A 19,455-nucleotide genomic window follows, 5' to 3' on the forward strand; every position below is an offset into this window, starting at 1 on the left:
CTGTGAACATTCATGAATAGGTTTTGTGTGAACATGTTTTCATTTTTCTGGGATAATTTCCCAGGAGTGTATTTGCTGGATCATATAATCCCATCTTCATTTAAAATTCTGAAATTTGTTCATTGTGGGTTTTTTGCATTCATTTTTATTTTTTTTAATATTGCATTAAAGTGCCATTTACCTTAATTACTGATGTTTGGCACCCTTCCTTAAATCATTTACCGGAGGTGAGTGCCTCACTTACCTGACCTTAGTCTTGGCCCTGGCTATGTAGGTATTTCATTTTATAAGTATCTGTCTAATGGTTTCCTAGAGGGGCTGACAATGTGGCTGTAATTTTCACCAGCAATATATGAATGATCCAGTTTCTATGCATCCTCACCAGTATTTGGTATTGTGACTTGTCCATTCTGTGACTTTTCTTTTCATCCTCTTTACAGTCTTTCAAAGACCAAAAGTTTTTTTTTTTTTTAATCAAGATGATATGCAATTTATCAATTTTTCTTCAAAGACTTAGTATTAGTTCTAAAACTTTATTACATAACCCTAGGTCCCAAAGATTTTCCCATATTTTGTTTTTTCTAATGGTTTCATATAGTTTAAAATTTTACATTTAATTTCAGGATCCATTTGATTAAAATTTTTATAAGAAATGAGGTTTAAGTTAATGATGTTTTATTTTAGAGTTTTTATCTAGACTGGTTGCTTTATTTTATCAAATTTATATTCAAATTGTATATAAATTATTACATATATCTATTTGCTACTTAACCTATGAAAGGGATATGACTAATATTTGGTACTTTTAACCTCTACCCTAGTATCAGTAATACCACTAAAATAAGCTACTGATAAATTAATTGGGATCTTGTTTGTATGTTTGCTTTTGGTTGTAGGTTTTTCAATAAAAAAACAACAAAGTCATTTCTCTCATCCTTCCCACAGAAAGTGGGTTAGACCTTAGTGCATTTAAGTGTATAGATCCACTGCCTAATGGGAAAACTAGAATTCCTTTGTTAATATTTTAGTCTGATCTCCAACCCTTCCACAAAATCCTCTTCAAAATTTTAAGAAATCTGGGAAACAAATTGAAACCAACACATATTCAGAAGGTCTATGCCATGATTCACAACCTATTTAAACATAATGCACATTTTTATTTTAAGAAATATATTACAACACTCTAGTTGTTATTCTGAAATGAATTCATAAATGATAAAAAACTACTTACATATAAATTTTTAATTCAGTATAGTGGTCTTACTGTATAATAAAGGTGAAATAAAAGGAAATTGATTTATAATCATATAATATGTATATCATTTTAATGTTTGAGCACGAGTACACTAAAACATATAATGAAATAGTCAGATGATTTTACTTATGTGTAATCTCCCAGTGCTATAGCTACAAGTACAGTCTGTTATAGGCATGTTGTACTGGCCATTTAAAATTCGTGAATTAGAATGTCATTGTTTTCATAATTTGTCAAAATGGTAATCAAATTTTGGTAGTATACTTAACAAAACAAAGTAACTCTTTTCTCAATTTACACAACATTTGCATTCCTACAAATGTATATAAAAACAATACAAAAACTACTTATTGTGTTGATTTTTACTATGGAGCTAAATTTTCACCTCAAACAAACATAAATGCATTTCTCACCTTTGTAGAGACAACTGTAGAGAAGTTATCTCCATAATTAAAGAAGCAAGATTTTGCTCATCAGAAGTGCTGCCTACATTGCAGAACATCTAACATCCCCGGTCTTCAACTATTATTAACACCATACCCTCTTACATGCTTTCTAAATGCCCCATAAAGGTGTGAGCTGACTCACTACTAAGAAACCCCAGCCTAATCTAACTGGCATGAAATCTGATGACTGCAGACACTAAGCAAATTATGTAAATGCCTGAATTTGCCTGGTTATTAGGTCTGTAGAGTGCTTTAAATTTCAGTGTTTTAAGTACTTAAATGTATTCATAAACAATGTTGGAGGTCTTCCAAGATGACTGACTAGGGGCACAGGACACTCAACCCCTCCACAAAGAAGAGCCAAAAAATCGTATAGATAATCACACTTTGAATAGAACTTCTAAAAGAGAGTACTGGATTCAGCAGAGAAGAGGCAGGAAATACTTGAGACACCTGAGAAAAGGGAGGTGATGGGGACAGTCCAGCTGCGATGGGCTGGAAGCCCATAGAGGCTCCCCAGTGCAAGGAGAGGGCAAGAAGAGATCCTCATGGTTCACATTCTCACTGCAGACTTCTGTACTCCTAGCTGTAGGAGAGTCCCCCAACCCCTGTAATCTCTGAGACTGACATAGGGATTTCCCTGTAGTCTGCACGATGGTCAATACCAGAGAGGGAGCTCACACTGGATCCCACACCATCCCTGAGTCCCAAACAATTGCAGCAAAGGGCCATTTTGAGAGCCCAAACCCCAGCAGATTGCATCCTGACATGAGGCCCAAGAGCCTGTGTATCCCCATATCCCTGAAGCCCCACTGACATCCTCCTACCTCCACCTGGATGGCTGCAGTGGTGAGATGCTGGTTAGACCCAGCAGGGCAGTAGGGGCCCTAGCACTCTAGCCCACATAGTTTCCTGCATACCAGGAGAAGGGCAGTGCAGAGCAATCGAGAGGCTGTCTCCAGGACAAAAGGAACCAAAAAGCATACTCCCCAGAGTCTGAAACCCACATGTCTTGGGCCACTATCACCAACAGCAACCCTGCCTTCCTGCAATAACAGGAATGCTACCCATGTCCACGTATTCTGGAGACAGACTCTATTCACCATCTCCTACAGCCATTGTCACCACTGGAAAATTAAATGCATAATCCCCAGAGCCTAAAACTTACCTTTGTGGGGCCATTGTCACCAACAGCAATGCTGTCGCCTCAACAGCAGAGCTGCCATATATGTGCATGTGCCCTAAAGGCAACATTTCAACACTCACTGCCTTTGCTGCCACCACCACACAAGCACACCACCAGGGCGTAGGGATAACCTTGCCCTGCTCACCACAGCCTGTACCTGTATTTGCCACTGGGGAGCCTGAGGACAGTGACCAAGCCTGCTACCTGGGGGTCCAGTGATCAAACCGCCCAATTGGTCACTGGGCACACATGTAGATCACCAGGGAGCCAAAAAACAAGTCCATAAATAACTGCTACTGATACCCAAGCATACTTGTTGGGAGGCCTGGAGATTGCCCCATCCTATCCAACACTGCTGGCATCTGGAAACTTATCCTGGGGGCTTGAGGACAGACATGCCTGGCTTGTCACAGCCACCGCTAGCATCAGCAGATGCCACCTGGAAGCCCAAGCATTTGTCCCGCTACTACTACTATCACTGACCACATGACACACACTGCTCAGGAGACCAGGGACTCCTACCTGACCACCTGCTTCTACTTCTGGCACTCAAGCAAGCATTTGGAGACCTAAGGATAGTCCTGTGTGGACCTACTAGAGCCAGTGCATGTGTATACTGGCTGGGGCTCAAGGATAGGCATACTTGGCCTATTGCTGCCACCATGGGGTCCTGAAGATTGGTCCACATGGTGTCCCATTTCCAGCAAAAGCTCCTTTCAGCCTTCACTAACATCTGCACGCTAAATCACTGAAAAAGTCAGACACCACTGATACTGTTTACAGGCAAAGCAATCATATAAAAACTACACTACTGCCAGGATCCAAAATCAAAGCTAAAGTGCCCTACACAAATGAAATCACAGCTAGATCTACAGGAAAAACTCCTCTCCAATGAAAGCCAATTCAAAAAATTAGAAGTAACTGTTATACCTCAGGGACAAATATCAATGAAGGGCTACAAGAAACATAAAAGAGCAACAACAACAAAAATGACACCTCCAAAGGAATACAATAATTCTCCAACAACAGATTCCAACAAAAAGAAATGTACTAAATACCTTATTCAAAATAATGATATTAAAGAATTTCAGTGAGATACAAAAGAACACAAATAAGCAATACAAAGAAATCAGAAAATATTCAGAATATGAATGAGAAATTCAAGAAAAGATAGATATTGTTGAAAAGAATAAAACACAATCCTTGAACTAAAGAATTTCATAAATGAAATGTAAAATACAACTGCACACTTCCATAACAGACTAGATCAAACAAAATAAAGAATTTCAGAACTTGAAGACAGGTCTTTTGGTATAACCTATCCAGATTTTTTTAAAATGAAAAAAAAATAAAGAAAGCTTACTTGATATATACTACATGATAAAGCAACAAAATATCTAAATTTAGGGTCTCCCAGAAAAGAAAAAGAAGTTTAATGGCAGAAAAAAATGAAAAACAAAATAACACCTGAAAAATTTTCAAAATTAGTAAGAGACTTACACTCCAGACGCAGGACATTCAGGGATCCCCAAATAGATACAATCCCTGGCACATTATTTGTCTAATTGTCAAAGACCAAAGACAAGGAGAATTGCAGAAACCATAAGAGAAAAACATCTAGTCACATATAAAGGAACCCCTATTTGACTAACAGCAGATTTCTCAGCAGAAACCTGGCAGGTCAGGAAAGAATGGGATAATATATTTAAAGCACTGAAAGAAAATAACTGGTAACCTAGAATACCATATCCAGCAAAGTTATCATTCATAAGAGAAAGAGAAATAAAGATTCCCAGATACGCAAAAACTAAGAGAATTTTTTACCACTAGAATGTCCTTACAGAAAATGCTCAAGGGAATCCTATACCTGAAAGATAAAGAGAGATACCTACAGTCATGAAAACATGAAAGTGTAAACTAACTGGTACAGCAAACATAAAAATACAGAAGAGGAAGAACTTAAATGTTATTACTACCAAACCGTAATCATAAACTATAAAAGAGAAAGAAAGGAACAAGGAATATACAAAGTAACCAGAAAACAATTAACAAAATGACAGTACTACATCCTCACATATCAAAATTACCTTGAAAGTAAGTGAATTAAACTTTCCAATTACAATTTATATACTACATGACCCAACTATATGCTGTGTCCAACATACTCACTTCACCTCTAAAGACACATATAGACTGAAAGTACAGGAATGGGAAAAAACAATCTACTCAATCAAAAGCAAAAGCAAGCAAGAATAGATATACTTATATCAGATAAACAGACTTTAAGTCAAAAATAGTAAAGATATCAAGAAAGTACTTACATAATAATAAAAGAATTCATCAAGAAGATTTAACAATTTCAAATATATATGCACTGTATTAGTCTGTTTTCACACTGCTGATAAAGACATACCCAAGACTGGGCAATTTACAAAAGATAGAAGCTCAATGAGCTTACAGTTCCACATGGCTGGGGAGGCCTCACAATCATGGTGGAAAGCAAGGAAGAACAAGTTATGTTTGAGATGGATGGCAGCAGGCAAAGAGAGAGAGAGAGCTTGTGCAGGGGAGCTCCTCTTTCTAAAACCATCAGATCTCATGAGACTTATTCACTATCATGAGAACAGTATGGGAAAGAGCTGCCCTCATGATTCAGTTACCTCCTACAGGGTGCCTCCCATAGGGTCCCTCTCATAACATGTGAGAATTCAAGGTGAGATTTGGGTGGGGACACATCCAAACCATATAAGGCACCTAACACTGGAGTACTCAGATAAATAAAGCAAATAGTCATAGATATAAAAGGACAGATACACTCCAACAAGATAATAGCTGAGGACTCCAAAACTCCACTCCTTGGAATAGATTGATTATACAGAAAATCAGCAAACACTGGATTCCAACTGCACATTAGCCTAAATGGATCTAAACAGATATTTACAGAAAATTTCATCCAACAGATGCAGGAATACACATTCTTCTCATCAGCATATGATACATCCTCCAGGAGGTACCATATGTTAGACCACAAAATAAGTCTGAACAATTTTTTAAAATTGAAATTCTCTCAAATATCTTCTCAGACCACAATAGCATACAACAAGAAATCAGTAACATGAGAAACTTTGAAAACTCCACAAATACATGGAAATTAAGCAACATGCTCCTGAACAATCACTGGGTGAGTGAAAAAATTAAAACAAAAATCAAAACTTTTTTTTGAAACAAACAAAAATGGAAACAATATACAAAAACCTGCAAGATATAGGAAAAATGTGGTGCTACCACAGAAATTTATAACAATAAATGCCTTCATCAAAAAGGTAGAAATATTTCAAATAAACAACCTAACAATGTACTTCAAGGGACTAGAAAAGCAAGGAAAAGATCAAACCCCAAATTAGTAGAAGAAATAAAAAAGACCATAGCAGAACTAAACAGAGACTAAAAGGAACAAAACAAATAATAAACAAAATGAAAACTTGGTTTATCAAAAAGATATATAAAATTGAAAAACCACTAGGTATACTAACCAAGGAAACAAGAGAGAAGACCCAAATACACAAAATTAGAAATTAAAACGGAGACATTATCACTGATACCACAAAAATACAAAAGATCATCAAGACTACTATGAACAACTAAACACTAACAAACTAGAGAACCTAGAAGAAATGGATAAATTCCTGGACACATACAACCTACTAGATTGAATCAGAAGAATTAAAAACATGAACAGACCAATAATGAGTAACAAGATAGAATCAGTAATAAAAATTCCCTCAACAAAGAAAAGCCAAGGACTAGATCACTGCACTGCCAAATTCTACCAAACAGGTTAAGAAGTAATACAAATTATCCTTAAACTATTACAGAATATTGGAGAGGAGGAAATTCTTTCTAACTTATTATATGAGTCTCGTAGTACCCTGATACCAAAATCAAACAAGGACACAAGAAAAAAAAAAAAAACCAAAAAACTACATGCCAGTGTCCCTGGTGAGCATAGATGCAAAAATCCTAAATGAAATACTAGCAAACTGTATCCAACAGCACATCAAAAATATAATACACCTATCAAGTAGGATATGTTCCAGGAATGCAAGTATGGTTCAACATACAGCAGTCTACAAACATGATATATAACGTCAACAGAATAAAGGAAAAAAAGCCATATGATCATTTCAATAGATACAGAAAAAGCATTTGATAAGAACATTCTTTCCTGACAAAAATGCTAAACACAGCATAGAAGGAATATACCTCAAAATAATAAAAGCCATATATGACAAAACCACAACTCATGTACTAAAATGGGTATAGCTGAAAGCCTTTCTTCTAAGCATCAACTCTAGGCAAGGATGCTCACTTTCACTACTCCTATTCAATATATTACTTGAAGTTCGAGCCAGAACAACCAGGAAAAAGAAAGAAATAAAAGTCATCCAAAGTGGAAAAGATGGGACCAAATTGTCACTCTTTACAGATAATATAATCTTATACTTAGGAAACCTAAAGATTCAACCAAAAAAAAACCGCTTTGATCTGATAAAAAAAAAGATTAGATGAAGGACACAAAATCAGCATATAAAAATCACTAGTGTTTCTACACATCAATAACAAACCAACTGAAAGAGAAATCAAGAAAACAATCACATTTACAACAGATACCAAGAAATAAAATGCCTAGAAATAAATTTAATTAATAAGGTGAAAAACATCTACAAGGAAAAGTACACAACACTGATGAAATAAATTGAAGAGAACACAAATGGAAAGACATCCTATGCTAACAGATTAGAGTAATTAATATTGTTAAAATAACCATATTGTCCAAAGCATCTACAGATTCAACACAATTCCTATCAAAAGACCAATGACATTTTTCACACAAACAGAAAAAACAATCCTACAATTTGCATAGAACCAAAAAAGAACCTGAATAACCAAAGAAATCATGAGAAAAAAGAATAAAGTTGGAAGCCCCACACTACCTGAATTCAAAATAAATGATAAGGCCATAGTAACCAAAAGAGCCAGATATGGGTATAAAAATAAGACACAGAGACCAGTGGAACCAAATAAAGAACCCAGAAAGAAACCCTCATATTTACAACCAACTGCTATTTCACAAAGATGCCAAGAATACACACTGGGGAAAGAAAATCATCTTCAATAAACAGTTCTGGGAAAACTGGATATCCATATGCAGAAGAATGAAACTAGATGACTATCTCTCTAAATATATAAAAATTAACAAAAGCGAAAATAAACAAATGCAACTACATTAAACTAAAGATCTTCTGCACAGCAAACGAAACACTCAATGCAGCGAAGAGGCAAACTGTTAAATGGGAGAAAATAGTTGCAACTATTCATCTTACAAGGGTCTAAAATCCAGAATATTTAAGTTTGTAAACAAATCAATAGCAAATCACACACAATCTTATTTAAAAGTGGGAAAAGGACCTAAATACACACGTATCAAAAGAAGACATATGAATGCCCAACAGGTACATGAAAAAACACTCAGTATTGCTAATCATCAGAAAAATGTAAATCAAAACCACAGTGAAATATCATCTTACCCCAGTTAGAACTGTATTATCAAATTACAAAAAATTGCAGATGCTGATGGGTATGCAGAGAAAAGGGAACTCTCGCATACTGTTAGTAGGAATGTAAGTTCATAGAGCCTCTATGGAGAACAGTATGAAAGTTTCTCAGACAATTAAGAATAGAACTACCATATGATCCAGCAATGCCACTACTGGGTATCTAACCGAAAGAAAAGAAATCAGTATATGATAGGGTTGGGCTGTGTCCCCATCCAAGTCTCATCTTGCATTGTAATCCAGATAATCCCCATGTGCCGTGGGAGGGATCCAGTTGGAGGTAATGGAATCATGGGGGTTATTTCCCCCCAGGCTGTTCTTGTAATAATGAGTGAGTTCTCAGGAGATCTGATTATTATTATTATTATTATTGTACTTTAAGTTCTAGGGTACATGTGCATAACGTGCAGGTTTGTTACATATGTATACATCTGCCATGTTGGTGTGCTGCACCCATTAACTCGTCATTTACATTAGGTATATCTCTTAATGCTATCCTTCCGCCCTCTCCTCACCCCACGACAGGCCCCGGTGTGTGATGTTCCCCAACCTGTGTCTAAGTGTTCTCATTGTTCAATTCCTACCTATGAGTGAGAACATGCAGTGCTTGGTTTTCTGTCCTTGCGATAGTTTGCTCAGAATGATGGTTTCCAGCTTCATCCATGTCCCTACAAAGGACATCAACTCATCCGTTTTTACAGCTGCATGGTATTCCATGGTGTGTATGTGCCACATTTTCTCAATCCAGTCTATCATTGATGGACATTTCGGTTGGTTCCAAGTCTTTGCTATTGTGAATAGTGCCGCAATAAACATACGTGTGCATGTTTCTTTATATCAGCATGATTTATAATCCTTTGGGTATATACCCAGTAATGGGATCACTGGGTCAAATGGTATTTCTAGTTCTAGATCCTTGAGGAATTGCCACACTGTCCTCCACAATGGTTGAACTAGTTTACAGTCCCACCAACAGTGTAAAAGTGTTCCTATTTCTCCACATCCTCCTCCAGCACCTGTTGTTTCCTGATCTGATGGTTTTATAAGCTTCTGGCCTTTCCCCTGCTTGCACTCACCCCATCCTACTGCCCTGTAAAGAAGATGTCTGCTTTTCCTTTGCCTTCCGCCATGATTGTAAGTTTCCTGAGGCCTCCCCAGCAATGCTGAACTGTGAGTCAATTAAATCTCTTCCCTTTATAAATTACCCAGTCTCGGGTACTTCTTCATAGCTGTGTAAGAATGGACTAATAGAGTCATCAAAGGGATACATGTGCCCCCTATGTTTACTACAGCACTATTAACCATAGCAAAGATATAGAACCAACCTAAACATTTATCACTGGATGATTAGATTTAAAAAAAATGTGGTATATTTACACAACGAAATACTACTCAGCCACAAATAAGAATGAAATCATGTCATTTGCAGCAACATGGATGGAACTGGAGGTTATTATGTTAAGTGAAGTAATGCAGACACAGATAAACAAATATCTCATGTATTTACTCATATGTGGAAGCTAAAAAAATTGATCTCATGTAGGTAAAGAGTACATTGATAGTTACCAGAGGCTGTTAAAAATATGGATTTGTGTTGGTAGGAGAGATGAAGAGAGGTTGAATAATCAGTACCAACATACTTTCAAATAGAAAGAATAAATTCTAATGTTCGATAATAGATTAGGGTGACTATAGTCAACAATGTACAGTACATTTCAAAATAGCTAGAAATGAGGACTTAAAATGTTCTCAATACATAGAAATGATAAATGCTCCTGGTGATGAATGTCCTATATAGCGTGACTTGATCATTACACATTCTATGCATGTAACAAAATATCACATGTACCCCATAAATATGCACAAATATTATGTAGCAATGAAAGATAAAATTTAAAACATACTAACACTATGCCTCCCACACAAAATACATTCACTTTCTGGTGTATTCTAACTGTAGCTTGCCAGGTAATGAACCCTTATCTAGACCGGTTGATTCATTCCTTCTGGATTTTCTGAAAGCATAAGATAAATGATGTTGGTGCTTCAATAGGAAGGTGATTCTGTAACAGGGCTTTGTAAACAGGGGACAGATACCTCCAGTGGAGGTATTTATATTTGAATAAAAATGTAAAAGCCCATAAGTAAACATCTCAGAACTGCTGATAATTGACTGAAAACCTCCGTGAGGGAACTTCTAAAGGCTGTATTTGAAAAAGAAATAAAAAATTAATTCAGAAAATAAGCAATGGTGAAAATAATTGGTAGTGACAAGGATAAGCCCAAATTAACATTGGCTGTATTCACAGCATTAAGACAAACAATGGTAGGTTGAGTGTGCTGGCTCATGCCTGTAATCCCGACACTTTGGGAGGCTGAGGCAGATGGATCACCTGAGGTCAGGAGTTCAAGACCAGCCTGACCAACATAGAGAAATCCAGTCTCTACTAAAAAAACAAAAATCAGTTGGGCTTGAACCTGGGAAGTGGAGGCTGCTGTGAGCCAGGGTCGCGCCACTGCACTCCAGCTGGGCAACAGAGTGAGACAAAAAAAAAAGTAATAACAACAATCGGAAGGAGTTACTAATGAGAATGAACTCAATACTAGACAAAAATAACATTAAAGAGGATACAACTTTCATCTCTGAAAAAAGTAAGAAGTTTGTGCATTTTCTCCCCTCAGAACAGGTATCAAAATAGACAAAATTGTTCCAAATAATTGTATCAAGTACATGGGAATCAACTTAAGGCAAGAAACACAACGAGAAGCATTTATTTACTAAAAGAAAATAAATCAAAAAACTGCTAAACTTCAGGTAAGACCTGTGGGTAGCTACAGCATTTATGCCTGAGGCTTCCACAATCACCATAGCAACTTGGACAGCATGGTGATTCTGCAGGGCCATGGCTGGTTATGAACAACAGAGGCAAACTAGCTAGAGGGGGGCTGACTTAATTTGGACTGGCAGGTAGAGCCCTAACACTCAGGGGCATTGTCAGTACAAGTAGCAAATTCATTAGATAATGATTGGGGAAAGCCAACAGCTCCCTTAGCCTGATTGAATTCCCCATTAGATGATACGGTAAAACAGAGGAATAGCCAGAAATTTAACAAGATCTTGAAATTGCTGGAACTTTTGAGGGTCCTTATGATCTTTCACAAGCCTTGGGCTTTCTGTGCAGGTATGTACACACACAGTAAAGATCTGAGAGAACCAAATGAAACTAAATACTGAGGTGAGCTTAAAAATTACCTGAAATTCAAATGCACTTTCACATCCACATTTTGATACATCAGCAGAGGGTGGAACCTTATTTCTTAAGATGTTTCAGCATGTTACAAATTATAATGAATCAGTGGCTGACCACAAAGAAGTGAACATCTCTAGTAAACTAAGTAAAATGATAACTATAATAATAATTTTTTACAAAACAATAATACAGTGATTGTACAACACAGCAGAGAGAGTCCACAGACCAGTCTAGGCAAACTACCTTTAAGGTTAATAAGTAAACAAACAAAATAACGAAAACAGTAACGCTCAAGGAAATAAACAGTAAGGATCCAAAGCTGCTAAAATATTTTCTAAAATGCACATTTTCAACAAGATTTTAAGAGCTACACAAAGAAACAGCAAAATGTGACCCCTACCCCAGAAAAAAGATAAAAATGTAGAAACTGCCACTGAGTAGGCTGAGATGTTAGATTAGCAGTCAAGACCTTAAAAGAGCTATAACACCATAAAAAGAAATTAAGAAATGCTACATGTTACAACATAAATGAACTTTTAAAAATTGTGTTAAGTGAAAGAAGCCAAACATTTATGCAAAATGTACAGAACTGGCAAATCTATAGACAGAAAACAAATCTCTGCTTGCTAGAAGCTGGAGGGTGAATAATGGGAATGATATAGGTTGGATGTTTGTCCCCTCCAGATCTCATGTTGAAATTTAATCCCCAATGTTAGAGATGGGAACTGGTGGGAGGTATTTGAGTTATGGAGGTGGAGCCCTCAGAAATGGCTTGGTGCCCTCCCTCACGGTAATGAGTGAGTTCTCACTCCATTCATGCAAGAGCTGGTTGTCGAAAAGAACATAGCACATCTTCTCCTTTCTCCTTTGCTCCCCCTCTTGTCATGTGACACACCTGTTTCCCCTTTACCTTCTGACATCATTGGAAGCTTCCGGAGACCCTCATCAGAAGCAGATGCTGGTGCCATGCTTCTGGTAAAGTCTGCAGAACCATGAGCCAAATAAACCTCTTTTCTTATAAATTACACAGCCTCAGTTATTAGTTTATATCAAAGCAAAACAGAATCACATAGGGAAGGACTGCTTAATGGGTATGGAGTTTCCTTTTGGGGTAAGAAAAATGTTCTGAAACTAGACAGAGGGTGGTGGTTGTACTACACTGTGAATGTCCTAAATGCCACTGAATTATATACTTTAAAATTGTTAATTTTGTTAAGTGAATTACACATAAATCAAAGAAAAAGAAAGAAAAAAATCTACTTTGAGCAATCTCTAATGTATATTGTTATGTGAATAAAGAGAGGTTGAGGAAAACAAAGAGCTACAACAATAATTTTTAAAAAATTAAAAGAAGCCAAGTTTAAAGGAATAAAGAAATATATGGTGACAATGATTTAACTAATAGAGATTAACCATAAAGCAACAGAAACTATTAAAAAGAAGCAAATGGAAATTCTGGAGTTGAAATGTATAAAAACTAAAATTAAAAAAATCACTAAAAGGGCTTCATAGCAGATTTAAAATGGCATAAGAAATAATAAATGACCTTGAATATAGATCAATAGAAATTATCCAATATTAAAAAAAGGAAAAAAGGATTGAAATAAATACATAGAATCTCAGAGACCTGTGGGAGAACATCAAGTTTACCAACATATATCAAATAGGAATCCCAGAAGAGGAGGACAAAGAGAAGGGACAAAAAAATCTTGAAAACTAATGGCAGAAAACTTCTCAGTTTTGATGAATATATTTAATAAAATTCGTGCTGTCAAGCTCTGCATTTGTGAAGTGTTTTCGTCCATTCACCTTTAATGTTATTTTCAATCTGTTTGAATTTAGGTCTAACATTTAATTCTTCTTGTATTCTCTCTGTAGTCTTTTTGTTCCTCTGTTTTTTTCATTCATTCATTCAAGAGGTTATTTAAACATTTTTGGTATTCCTTTTTTAATTTATATACTATGATTTTGACCATTTTATAACTGTAATGATTCCTTTAGTGATAATAAAGTACATACTTATAGCCTATAGTTGATATTTTACAACTTTAATTTTAATATACAAACATTGCCATCATATAAGTACCTTTACTATCCTCCCATATGCTATAATTATCATATAAATCATATTGACATGCATTGAAATCATTACATGCACTTTATAAAACTCAAGATAAGAATAGTCTATTATATGCATGCAATATTTGCCGTTTCTGTTGTGTGTCCATCCTTAATGATGTTCCAAGTTTCCTTCCAAAATCATTTCCTTTTTGTCTGGAAACTTCTCTTTAGTATTACTGTAGACCACTTCTGCTGGCTACAAATTCTCTTAAGTTTCCTTTATCTGAGAATATTTGTTTCACCCATATTCCTGATTTACAGTGGCTATGGCATTCTGGGTTAACAGGTCTGCCAACATTTTAAAAATGGGGTACCACTTTGTTCTGGTGTCCATGGCTTTTAATGTGACTTTTACTCATAGAATCTGTGTTCCCTTATAGGTAATGTGTCATTTTCCATTGGCTGCTTCCAAGATTTTTTCCTTGTTTTGAGTGGTTTGATTATTATGTGTCTGAGTGTAGATCATTTTCAATTTATCCTGTTGCAACCTACTCAGCTTATTTGATTATAGTTTTATGTCTTTGCTAAATTTGAAAAGTTTTCATTCTTCATTTTTATCAAACATTTTTGAATCCTACGCTCTTTCTAGAACTCCAGTAACATGGATGTTGGATATTGTGTTATTGACCAAAAAGTTCTTCCAGCTCTGTTTGTGCATTTATTGGTTAGTTGGTTTGTTTATTCTAGACTTTTAAAAAAATCTCTACTCATGTTTGACAATTTTTATTAATCTGTTTTCAAATTCACTCTCTTTTGTCTGTCATCTTAATTCTCCCATTTAGTCCTTACAGTGAGGTTTTTCTCCCCGATTATTGTATTTTCTGTCCAGTTGGTTTATTTTTATATCTTCTACTTTTTAAATGAGACTTTCTATTTTAGCATGGGTTTAAAAAGCTTTCATGACTGTTATTCAAGCAGTTTGGGGAAAGTTGTTTTAGTGTCTTTATCAGATAATTTTCAGCATCTGCGTCATCTTGGTGTTGGCATGTGCTGATTGGATTGTTCTTTCTATGTCACTTAATATTTCCATGGTTTTTTGTAGACTAAGTAATTTTTATTTTAGTCTGGGCATTTTAGATATTACATCAAGACCCTGTGTCGTTTTAAATTCTATAGAAAATGGTGACAATTTTGTCATGGCAATAGATTAGCTTTGGTAAGTTCATTCCTTAAGTTTCAAGCTACCTTCTACAGGTTTTGATTCCAATGTAAATTTATTTTTCAAAGTAAAATAATTTTTTTTACTTTGTTTAGTTCTCTTTGTATCTATCCCAAGTGTTTCTCATTCATTAGTCAGTATGTGTGAAAGATCTTATAATCCCTGTATTACATGCTAAAAACCATAAGTATGCCACATCAAAACATGAAGAGCAATAAACATGGGGTTTACCTGCAAGAATATCTAAGCCTTGTAACAAGAAAGGCATGCAAACAATGAGAGTGTGATTATGAATGTGCACAAAGTCATATGGAAAACAAAACAACAAATAAATCCATATGTCATCAGTAAAATTCATTAATTCATTTTCTTTATATATATTTATAATTTTTCTAGTTTATATTTAAAATATATACTTCCTTCTGACGAACTGGTTGCTCACACTTTTATTTAACCTGTAAGAAATAATTTTAAAACCTTTGACTTGGTTCAATACAAGTTAATCATCCTTAACTTTGGCTGACAAACATGATAGAGAAAATTAAATGCATGCACACAGAAATATTTCTAATAGCAATTTTATCACTAGGTGAACAATATTTATTAGCAAATATTTTTAGGAAAATCAAAAATTGTTAAAACACTTGCAATGGCATTGTGTAGCCTGCACACCTTGCCTCTGGGCTTTATGAATCACCACTAGCAAAATATTGCCTAGCAGAAGTACATATTATTTGGGGTGGCATGAATTGTTTTGTTATTATATGCATAAGATTTTTAATGTACTTAAATTTATACCACTTTCTAGGAATAGTTTGCATTTTCTTTACTTGTTGTAAATTTCTAAGTCCTTTGAGTCTATAATCGCACTGGATCTGTATTTGTGCTTTCATTATCTCTGCCTTTCCTTCAGTACTTAACTAATTTGTGCCCCTAAAAGCAAGAATAATTTTCCAACCAGAGAGAAAGAGAGAGGGATGTGGGAAAGGAGAAACATGCAGCTGCAAATCAGTTATGGACAGGGTACTGGAGTTGACAATATTGATTGATGCTGGTAAATTTGGAATTCATAGGAAAATTAAAAGAAATGCATATAGCAAAGAAGGCTATAGCATAGAAATTCGCTATTTACTTATAATAACAGAATGCATTGTTATATCTAAGGAAAGAATTCGGTTTATTTCATTTAATGTTATTTGTTTAATGAGCTTTTATATAGTATGTAGTTTCCTTAACACATAACTGAAAATACATATAGACATGTACTCTCTCACTCAAATGGTGCTGCTAAGCTTGAACTATTGATCTATGGTGTTTTAACAACAGCTTTGGAATTTACTGATAAAATTAAAATAAGTGTTTAGATTTAGTGCCTATATTATGAGAATAAAACATGAAGATACCTGTAAAATTCTTTTTATAAATGTCTTTCTCTTAATAAGACTAGATAGAGAAAATATTTCTGTACAGTGTCTAAATGCCTAACCACTTAGTTCCCCAAAGTCTGTTTTTAGAAATTTGACATGCTTTGAACAACATTATCTTTTAGTTCAGCATTTACTTGAATGCCTTGATTTTTACTTTATATACATGAGTTGAATTCCATGATTTGACTAATTTTTATACTATACATTATTTTATGATAGCAAGGTTCCTTCTTCTTGTCCATTATCATCATAGTATTACTCTGTTGCTGGAATACATATGGTGATTAATTTGCCTTTGATATGTTTGGTTCCCCTTTAGGTACAATGTTTAGGAGTTTAGTCACAAAGAGCTCTGACATCTTAAGAAAAAGCTATGCTGGAAATAAAAATTAATGAAAGTGAATAAAAGTCCTTAACAAAAAATAAATTATGTACGTTGTAGCATAAAAGCAAATACCTAACACAGAGAATACTCTGATTTCTGGAATTGACAGAATACTATTTCAGCACACCAAAGCACTTGAAAAAACTCTTGGCAAAACAATATATTGGCTCAAAGTTCTACCACAAGATGTCAAAAATAAGCCAAACAAAGTCAGATGTAAAAGCATTACAGGACAATTAATGTAATACACAACAGCAATAAAAATTCCACATATATTCATCTAATTTCTCTCCAGTTTAATTCAAATAAACTTTTTTCTCGTTTCTTCCATCCTCTTCGTTCTCAGAGCTTGCTTCCTACTTCACTGTGAAAGTTGAAGCCATGACCACATTAACCTGCCAACCGGTAGTATCAGTGTGCATATTCTCTGCCTTTCCATCTATTGTACTAGAAAAACAAGGGTAGCCATTTCTTCCCCTGGGGTATTATATTTCATTCCTGTTACCCACTCATAGCAGTATTTATTCAATTATATGGATCTCCATTTGTCTCGTGTATATGTTCTGTGTATTTTGGATACAGAGATTAGATCCCTCACCCATATCAGAGCAGAGTGAGTGTATAGTCATGTTTAAACATCTTACTACTGAGAACCAACTTGTCCTATGACAACTGTAATAAGAACCAATCTTGGCAAACATAATTGCAGAGTTTCACTTTAAGTAAAATCACAATACAATAGGGGGAGCAAATGAAAAGTCTGTACTGTCAGTCTTAAGTGTATTGCAAGAAGAAAAATAAGGTGGGATAAATAAATCTGAACTGAGTTCTTGCTTTTCAGAACTGGTAGATATGTATGGGAAAATCCACAAATACTCAAAATTGAGGCTTGGTTAATCAGGAGTAGCGAGGGGTGGGGAGGGGGCAGAAAGGACTCCAGAAATCCTTGAGAAGCATCCCACCTGCAGCAGGCAGAGCTCCAGAATGGCTGCTAAAGTTGTCCTGCCCCAACCCCCAGAAGCTGAATGTGATGAGATGCTGTGCTCTCATCTGTCAGCCCTTCATATCTGCAGATAATTGGTTCCAGGACCCCCTGTAGATACCCAAATCCACAGGTGTTCAAGTGTCGACTGTGGATCAAAACCATTAGATGGAAAAACTGGGGATCCAAAGTTAGTTGATTTAGCAGATGTGGAACCATGAATCTGAAGGGCCAACTGCAATAGGAAGTGTGTTTGGTCTCTGTCCCCAGCACAGCTCCTGGCACAGACCTCCTAAAACCCTTGAAATGTCCTGAGTCATAGGACTATCTTTTATTATTCTTTATGAGCCTCACTTGATCACACCTGTGTTTATGCTCATGCGTGGACTTAGAGTGGGAGTCCGTAGATAGCTTCAGATGGGACCGGTCACCAGAAAGACCAAATAACTAGGTATTAAAACTTTCAGTCCCACCTACTGACTATTGGGAAAGGGAGGGGGTGCTGCAGATTAAGCCTATGAAACTCTTGAACAATGAGGTTTGAAAAGCTCTCCAGTTGGTGAATACACCTAGGTGCTGGGAGGGTAACGTCCCCAAAGAGGGCATTAAAGGTGTGTGTGTGCTTTCCACCATACCTCACCCTATTCATCTCTTCCATTTGACTGTTCCTGTATCCTTTATAATTAAACCATAAACTGACTTCCTGAGTTCTGTGAGACATTCCAGCAAATTATTCAACCTTAGGAGGAGGTCACGGAAACCCCTGATTTATAGCTGGTCACTCAAAAGTTTGGGAGGCCCAGGACTTGTGACTGGTGTCTGAAGTTGGTAGCAGTCTTGTGGGACTGAATCCTTACGCTGTGGGGCCTGCAAAAACTCCTGGTAGTTAGTGTTAGCATCAAACTGAATTATTGAACACCCAGTGTCCGGAAAATCAGAGAATCGGTTGTTGGTGTTGGAAAACACTCCACACACATGGATATGGTAGGTTATACAGCACTAGGGACTCTGCAGATGCTATGACACTGGCCTCTAGGAGCACAGTGCAGGTCCTGGTGGAGAGCCAGCAAGGAAGCAGGACTTACTCGTACAACCAGAAAGAACTAAATCCCGTCAACAATCTGAATGAACTAGGAAACAAATTCTCTCTCCAAGCCAGAAAGGAAGGTAGCTAGCCTCTATGATATAGATGATGAGATGGTGATAAGATGATTAGAATTTTGAGCTGATAAGATACAGATGAGATTTGCAACTCTGAAATAATGCTGTCATAAAATAAGACCTTTGGGAACCTCAGGAAGGGGTAAATGTATTTTGGTTTCAGGAGGGACATGATTCCTTGGGGATGAGAAGGCACACCGTGACAGCTAAAATTCTGAAGATGACACTTTCATGATTCCAGTTTTTCAAACATTAATTTAGATACTGCTTTAAAGGGATTTTGCTGGTGTAAAGTCCCGAATCAGTTGACTTGAGATATGAAAACTTTCAGGTGGGCCTGATCCAGATGAAAGCCCTTCAAAGCCAATAGCTTTCGCTTTGGAAGGAGGCAGAAGGCATCAGGAATTTGAAGTGTGGGAAGAACTTGGCATACTGGTGCTGGTTTGAGGAAGAAGGGAGCACATGAG

At 36.1% G+C, this 19,455-nt stretch overlaps 1 long non-coding RNA gene across 1 annotated transcript in view; it reads left to right on the forward strand.

The window, feature by feature from the left end:
• The first annotated feature begins 17,233 nt into the window (after window positions 1–17,233).
• Window positions 17,234–19,455, forward strand: part of LOC105474838 (uncharacterized) — a 30,246-nt gene continuing 28,024 nt past the window's right edge. The window contains exon 1 of the long non-coding RNA XR_982973.2: window positions 17,234–17,250. This is a non-coding gene — a long non-coding RNA (uncharacterized lncRNA). The remainder of the gene's footprint in view (window positions 17,251–19,455) is intronic.

This window comes from Macaca nemestrina, chromosome 4, assembly GCF_043159975.1.
Source record: "Macaca nemestrina isolate mMacNem1 chromosome 4, mMacNem.hap1, whole genome shotgun sequence".
NCBI lineage: Eukaryota > Metazoa > Chordata > Mammalia > Primates > Cercopithecidae > Macaca > Macaca nemestrina.